The sequence below is a fragment of the Chenopodium album genome, chromosome 7 (assembly GCF_948465745.1).
Source record: "Chenopodium album chromosome 7, dcCheAlbu1.1, whole genome shotgun sequence".
Taxonomy (NCBI): domain Eukaryota; kingdom Viridiplantae; phylum Streptophyta; class Magnoliopsida; order Caryophyllales; family Amaranthaceae; genus Chenopodium; species Chenopodium album.
This window is the reverse complement of record NC_137840.1, coordinates 13,114,244-13,123,491: the sequence shown is the minus strand read 5'-3', so window position 1 is coordinate 13,123,491 and position 9,248 is coordinate 13,114,244.

The window sequence follows — 9,248 nt, the reverse complement described above, 5'->3', positions numbered from 1 at the left end:
TTAAAAGTCAACTAAAGTCAATATATCAATGCTAATCAAATTAGGATTCAAAAGAACCTTCTAGATGATTCTAGAAAACTATAATCAATCCTAATCGCATTAGGAATGATAAATCAATATTAGGCCCTCCTCTAGATCATTGGCCGCATATAGATATCAAACGGAGCCCAGTTTAGTAATTTGGCCATAACTTCCTCATTATTCATCGGAATTGGGCTTATAATATATCGTTGAAAAGCTCTTTTCGAACCCAACCCAACTACACTATTATTGGACCCTTGCCATGGACCAAACCAAACTGAATTGGCTGTTTTCTTAAAATAGGTTTTCAAAAAAACAGAGAGAAAGAAAAGAATTAAAAACTAACCGCAACACTAGACTTTCCACACTTTCACCTCATTCGATTATGATTCGACGTGAAAGGTACTCATCACTGAGTTTGGTTTTGGGGAGACACGAATGGGTGTCTAGAGTTACGAGTACTCTTTTTTTTAGGGGACGGGGATTGACTATGTGTTTATAATATGTACTTCCTATTTAACTACTTTGACCTTGCTAAGTTAATATTATGTAAATAGAACTGTGAAATTATTTGTGTTGCTTGAAATATGTGTATTTAATCTTGTATTAACATTTTTGTCGATCTGATCCCACCCCGTCACCAATCAAATAGGACTTTATCCCAATTAAATACAAACAAGATAATGGAGGGAGTAGTTTACTTGGTGAAAATTTTATATCATAGCCAAATTACATACTTCCTCCGTTTCTATTTACTTGACTAACATTCCTTAAATAGAAATGTCATATTACTTGACCCATACTATATGTGGTAAGCTTTTAATGGATAAATTCTCTAAATTACCCTCAAAAAGAGCACATGGGGGCAACTTTTAGGATTATAAGGTAAGTCATGTGCAACAAGGGCCACTAAACTACAATTTCTCTCTCTTCTCCTTAAATATTGCGCCCAAAGCTATGGGTCAATTAAATAGAAACAGGGGAAGTATTTCTTATTTGTTCAGAATAATTAACACACTCTTCAACACATCATTTTGAATTTTTAACCCTAATATGGAGGAAACAACATTTACCTAGTCGATTATTACGAAATGGAGAAAGTACATACTCATCTATCAAGCGGAATTTTCTTGGCGGGAAACTCAAACGTTAGAAAAAAAGGGTTTTTCTATACTGTGCCCTTGAGGTATTGACTTTTCCAAGCTGTGCCCACCCATTTTCAAAATTCCACGTTGTACCCCCAAGGTACCTTTAGTGTCTACGATGTAACCCTATACTAATCCCTCCGTTAACTAAAGTTAACTTAATAAATAAATTAAAAAAAAAACGAAAAAAACCCAAACACCTCTCTTTCCTCCCTCACAACTACCCACCACTACAACTCCAGCCGCACCACCGAGCTGCGCTTCTCTCTCCTCGACTCATCACCGCGCGCATCACCCTCTCTCCTTTCTCTCAACTCTTTGACCCTAATCTTCACCGTCGGTCTTAGCTTCATGCCCAGATTTTCGTTCTTCATGCCTAGATTTTCGACCAATTGAACCATATTCGTGCAGATTTTCATTGGAAAATCAATTAAAACAAGTTTTGTGTATTTAATCTCAATCTAATTGAACCAAAATTGATGATTTAACAATTAAAATCAAATTGGGGGAAAAATTAGGTTTTTTTTTTTTAATTATTTTGAACCAAGTTATTTGATTTAAAAATGAAAACAACAATTAACTACTTAATTTTGCAATTTGAATCCAATGAAACAAAATCCCTAAACCAATTTGTCGAAATTTCAATTCGAATTCGAATTAAATTCCTCCATTGCATTCTAACACTTTCTTTGGTGGTGCACTAGGTGGTGGTGGGACTGTGATGGGTGATGGTAGGGATCACTGATGGGGTTCGGCTCGCAGGTGGCCTGGGGTGTGTCGGTGGGTGGTGGGTCGTGAGGGCTGAGTTTTGGTGGTGAAACATATAAACTAACGACAATAGTTAACGGCAATTTAACGGTAGGGCTATATCGTAGACACTAAAGGTACCTTGGGGGTACAACGTGAAATTTTGAAAATAGGTGTACACAACTTGGAAAAGTCAATATCTCAAGGGCACTGTATAGAAAACCCCAAAATTAATATCATTGTTTTTTAATCAATGCGAATTCACAAATTTTATCACAATTATTTTTATATCCACCCACAATGAAGGGAAATTTATCCAACTTACCCACCTGTCATCCCTACGCTCTTCTTTTTACGAAAATCCTTTTGAATGGAGCACAAGCAATCAAACATGAGATAATCCTTTACCATGATAAGTTCTTATCGTAGAATTCATGGATTGACTTGTAAACTATATCAAGAAAGATAATACTAATAAGTGGGTCCAATCATCCAAAAGAGTTAGCTAAGTACTTCTACTATTCTAACATGGTCGGCTTTCTTGTTGTATTCAATAAATACGAAACCCGTTTTTTAATTTGGTTCTTCATCTTCTTTTAAAAGAGACAAGAAATGTCCAGAATTTTTCAAACCTTCTTTGCCTTATTAACCACACTCTAGTTCCCAGTTAGAAATGACAACCCATATAGCATTGTTAGTGGCTCATATACCCCACCCCGCCAGTCATCTTTACGTGCGTGGCGTGGCCGTACCCTTTTTATGGTCTATATTTGCATCATATTACCATATTTTCTCCGTTTCTTAATACATGTAATAAGTAACTAACTTTTAATAACGGTATAGTTAAATAAACCAATTAAAGGATGGTAGTCACTCATCAACTTTATGAGATTGCTTGTGTGTCACAGGCACGGCTGGTATCTTTGAATGAAGAATGTATGTATTAATGTATTTGAAGGTCGAACCATTTGCTTTAATATGTTGGATGTATTGGTTTTTGATCTCTAGTGCATTTGACTAGATCACTAGTTAACATGAACTATTAGTATGTATAAAGCGTCCAGACTTTTCTTTAATTTTACCGTGTCCTAGCTTCTTAGTTCTTTTCTTTCTATTGGATTTATCAATCGACGCATAAACAAATGATGTAATGGCAACTTCTTGACTAGCCAAGTGTGGCTAGTGTCATCGTCGTAGATGCCAACAAGATATATATGGAAGGTCGAAAGTACTGTACTTCAAATAACATTTATGATGGTCAAATATTTGTTTATGAATGAAGTTATGAAGTATAAGAAAGTAACATTGCATTTAATATCAAAAGTACTAGATCAATTATGTGTTTTGAATCAATATACATAATTGATCTAGTACTTTTGATGGGATAAAAGTTAGCATGTTTGTAAGTCAATGTGAGCTCATTTAATGACAGTACCTGTATATATTACTTCAGTTTTATAATATGCTTAATATAATTCCGTCGTATGTTGTTTATGAATCTATGAATTATAAGAGAGAAACATAGTATTTAAAGTTTAAAGTACAAGATCAATTATGTGTTTTTTATTAATGTGGATACGTACTTAGCCCACATCTATCATGTCCATTTTATAATTGTAAGAAAATTCCAACTCAAAATTATAAAACAATAAAAGCAGAGTAGCCCTTAACGTATGAGTTCAATATATCACATGCTATCACACGGTGCATCACTCTGATTATTATTTAATGTCAGCTCAATTGTTGAATTAAGTGGCAATGACTTGTAAAATACTTCATAAATCCAATAATTCTCTATAATTGGTTGATATTTTGGACCAAATTAAGAGCGTGTTGAGTTCGTTAATTTGAATATACATTTGTCTTATTGTAATGATTATATTTGTTGGTTTCATATTTGTAAATGCTTCACTATGCAGAAAAGTTATTGTGATAATTAGCACGATAACGAAGTATCGAAGTCCTATTAAAGCACTACTTAAGAATAATGTTGTTGGTTGAAAAAGTCCAATTTATGTCATTGACTCATTTCCACTAATAGAAAGGTTTTGCTGTTACAATAACTTTGAATAAAGTCGTTCAAAATTTTGTACCCAATTAGAAACATTAACATCTAAAGTTTGAGTCGTTTTTCATTGGTAATTAGTTTTTTGGTATGGCAAGAAAGATAAGATTTATCACTTGTTGCCTTGTTGGGCCGTTGTATATAATGGAAAAGAATGTGGTGGTGGTTTTTGTTTAGAATAGACAGGCCATGGAAGCATGATTTTTTTTTTTTTTTACTTATTTTAAATTTTTTTAAGAAGAAAATTCCTTGATCTTTTTTTTGGACATACATGATGGAAAGTTTCTATCCTAGCAATGAATTAATCTAATAATTGTAGCTTTAGAGGTATTTCACCTTGCAGGTTCGTTAAAGGTCTTGTTAAGTAAAATTGTAATGCTGGTTCAAACTCAATGCTCTTTGGGCAACCATATTTAGTGACCAACAGGTCTAGAGATTAATAATTGTTCGAATCATATATTCGACCATGACATTTTTACACGTTCGATTTGGATCAAACTTATTATGAAGTGTTCTACTTTGATTCCTCAATAGTTCTATTTATGCTTTGTATTTTTCATCAAATTATTAGTTCCTCCGGCTTTGTAAAATTAAATTGAACAAGGGCCTGTTCACATTTACTGAACTGAGCTGAACTGAACTGAGCTGAACTGATTGGAGCTGAACTGAACTGAACTGAACTGAACTGATTGAAACTGAACTGAACTGAACTGAATTGAGCTGAAATGAATATTTTATGAGAGAGGAAAATTAAGAGCTGAACTGAACTGAACTGATTGGAACTGAACTGAACTGAACTGAACTGATTGGAGCTGAACTGAACTGAACTGAACTGAACTGAAATTAAGTAAATGTGAACAGGCCTCAAGTCTACTTAATTCATTGTTCAATTGACTTTAAATATTTAAATTAATTTATCTATTATGGAGTATATCTTTGTTAAAAAAAGTGCAATATAATTTATTTATTTTTAAAAATCCCTCTACTATTGTATATGTTCCCATTTTATATGTCTTATTTAGTGAGCCAATAATTTAAATATTATTAATATAATTTATTTACAAATGTAAGAAAACTATACTTTTGTTGCAATGTAGGGTTTTGTTAAAAATGCCTCAGTAAATAGTTTCAAAACATTTACTTCTGATAAATTTAACACTTGATTATAGAGTTCATAATATATAATTAATTAAATAGATAAATGTGAAAAGGCAAATGAGTGAATATTATAAACAAATTGATAGGAGATTCATGCATTGGTGCACATGGCATATCAACTCTCTAATGGTTGCTTGATAAGTTGATATGCCTCGTAAAATATTTAATAAAAAACGGATTTCTCAATGTGTTGAAATTTTCTAACAAACTTTTCCACTTCCTAGTAATGGACGGTTTGTAAGTTCCTTATTTTATTATAATTAAATTGAGTGTTTAAAAAATACACCTTTTAGTGATTCTCGTGGGCACTAAATGATGCTATATAAACTAGGATATTGTTAGTATACATGGTGGAGGAATGTCACATGAGATGCAAACCACGTGTCCTAAGTTACGCCGGCAATTAGATCATACATTTTAGAGATTAAATTATTGTTAGTGAAGTAAAAAAGTGAGTTAAGCGATTTGATAAAATTATAATTGACTTTTTGAACAACAAAAAAAATGACTAGATGAGAAGGTCGTTATATTTGCACAAAAATAAATGCTATTGTTGGTAAGCAAGATTCCTTTAATGACAAGTTTACTTTTTTTTGGTCTATAATGACAAGTTTACTTCTTTAAATCGTTTATAGTCTCAAAAGTCTTAATGTACTTTTACTTTCAAATTAAAGGGGAAATGATAAACTAAGCTTTCAAAATTAGTGTCCACGTGAAGCAATAATTTTATACACACCAAACTTTTTTTTTTCCTCACTTAAAATAAGTGTTAGATAATATGAAACTTTTTAATCTGGAGTGTCTACCATTGATTCATATATATTATAACTGTTAAAGGACATGCTCACCAAAATTTAAATTAAACTAATAGTTGAAATTCATGATTGATTTAATAACTTTCTCATGCATGCCCTCTCATATGATAGTGATAGCCCTTTGGTTTTGAAGTGTGGATGCGGCATGAGCCCCCTTCATACCCAACGCGAAATATTTCACTTGAAAGTAGAGGGTTGATGAGATGTAAATGTGTGACTTTTGTGTCACGCTAGCTCTGATATTGTTTTAAAGGACCAACTCGACCAATAAGCTTTATCTAATAGGTGAAGCCTAACATTATATACTCTATCTATAACTTTAAATGAAAGAGGGATTGGACTCAAGTACATATATATGTATGTAACAACTAATATAAAAGGCAAAATTATCATCAATCATGCCATAAGTGCTGACCAGTTTTCTTAAACTCCTAGTGACACTATATATATAAATCTACGTACCTTCTTTCATTCTATCCATCACTTTCTCTTGCAATACATTTTTTTTTTTTTTAGTGATTAAGTTTAATTGTTATAACTGAATTTCTTATTGTAAATAAATTCTATAGAGATTAAAAAAAAAAAAAAAAGGTACAATCTTCCAGGAAATACCAATTTTTTGGGCATGCATAACGAAAAGAGACTAATTAAATTACAGGGGATATACTGGAAGCATGTATTTATGTAGATTAGATAAGTTAATATCAAAACTCTCACAATCATGATAATGAAATCTTTACTAACGAAATTCTAAATGACTTAAATTTAACAATTACTGCATATTTTTAGTATAAATCATGTCATCATGTGTTTAAGTATATGTACGGTTGTACTCTAACATACACATTGCACCATGGGGGGACTACGCACTATAGATGTATGCATAATGTAGCCACAAATGATGCCCTCATAAATGCCGAAAGAGAGGCTTAAGATAAGACACACAATAAAAATTACTCTCTCTATTCATTATAAAAATGTCGTCATTTGCCTAGCCTTTAGGTTTTAGCTAGGAACATTAACAAACTAATAAGATACTAGCGTTTAGTTGATTAAAAGAGAATATAGAAGGCGAGATTGTAAGGTTTGGTAGATTAGAACTCATTACATAAAATAAGAAGATAATGAGCTAGGTTTGATTAATAAATAATGTCATAAAAATACAGATAAAGGTGATATGAGATTTATACTTAGGGACAATAATAGTTGTAGGTGACATGAGGTTTTTATTTGGATATTAAGGGAGTATTTTATTCGAGATTTTTAAGGGGGAAGGGGAGGAAGATTGGTCGATGGATAGTTGGATACATTAAGTTTAGGGTGAAATATCTAAATAAAATAGAACAACTACTATGTAAAGAATAGGAATCAAGAATGAAATTAACAAAACTTGAGGTATTGGAAATTATGTCAAAGTTTAAGTGCCTAAATGAAATAATAATGTTTTGAGATATTCAAAGTGGAAAAATGTCATAAATCAAACGCCGGAAATAAAATAAAATTTTCTATCAATATACATTTATCGATCTATTAAAATAAATTTGTCCATAAATCTAAATCAACTATTATATGATGTGTTTGAGTTGCATTCATCATATTTCACTTCATAAGTCCGAAGAAGATTGCATTTCAAAAGTATATAATAATAGGACACTTAATTAAAGTATGTAACTAATAATCCAGTAGCCATTAAAGAGATTATATTTTTAACTAATGTAAGACACTCACATGTGAAATTTCACTGAACTGCAGTATAAATCAAAGTCCCAACAAAACATCACATATCGGTATATTACACACACACATGTCCTTATATAAATAAATATCCATATCGAGTATGACTTTTGACATAAGAACCGTCTACCACGCAATCGTACTCAGCTAGGCTACCCCAGGCCAACTAGGGCAAATGAAAACCACCTCACAATACATGCACCCCTGCCATTATTTATCCCTACAGATCAGATGATGGTGCAGTGCAGTGGTGAACGATTAAAGCTAGTTTGGATTAGGGCTCAGCTTAATTGGAGGTGTCTGTTTCTCATCGAGGCCCCATTTCACATCATCAACCCATGTGAATTTGTGAAGCAAGAATACAATTTCAAGTTTTTGAATTCCTTTTTTCAAACGTCGACTATTTTGCATGTCTATCGTGTTTCAATTGGAGCTTGAAATACTTTGCTGGTCCTAGCCGCCCTATATCATGGTTTTCTATATTGCTATTTTCTATGGACCACCCTATATCTATGTTTATATTGTTTAACTATTTTGGTTGATGATATAATTCTGTGATTATTTAGGGCTGATTCATGCTCAAGTAGACTTAGATTCGGTGTTTGTTAAGATGCTTTATTAATAGAAATCGATCAAGACATTTTAAGTCAATGCAAATTCATAATCTATCTATTGTGCATGGGCTTATCATAATTATTGTTATTTTGATCATCTAGTAGTGACTAATAAGTTTTAATTGGGCATATCATAACTTACTATTAGATGTATGTTATGATAAATTCATTTACGTAAAATTTGTGTGGAGTGTGCAACTTAAACCTTTTAAAATTAAACTTGATTCATCGTTGCACAATTCATCTGGTAATTTATGGAAATGTAATTTCAAGGTTAAAAGCCGAGACTCTAACTAACTACACATTATTAACAAGAGGTGTCAGTTTGGGCACTCAAATGGATGTTGATTAAGCCACAAAGGGTTGAATTGTTCAGTTTAAGTTGATATGGGTCATCTATCTTGCTTGTTGAACCAAATTAGGTCAAGTGGTATTCACTCAACAAGTTAAAGTTCAATGAGAATGTACAACTTCTTGTCAATGCAAATCGATTTGTGGTAGGATAATATTTGATCGACCCTTATCAAGTTCAAGCGAAATAGGCCAGGCTCTAACTAGATTTATCTAGGTCAAAATGGTTTTAGGTAGAATTTGGGATAAGTCGTTTTTCACATTGATTAGATCTAGGTTGAGTTATTACGGTTTTGGATCAATCATTCTCATCACTTTTGGATTAAATATTGGCTCCCTCTAGTTATTCATTTTGATTCCCTTAATTAAGTTCAACTATTAATTTATATGAAAAAAATGTCTTAAGTAGTCAAAAGAAACATGTATTAACTTCTTAAACATAAATTTACCCAAAGGATAATAACATTAAATTATAGAGACGATTAGGTAACAAATATTACAAACAACCACCGTATATCATTGTAGTTTATGTCATAAAATAAACAAATATTTACAAGAAAATTGATTAGACTACTTATTATAAGTTGTACAAAAAAAA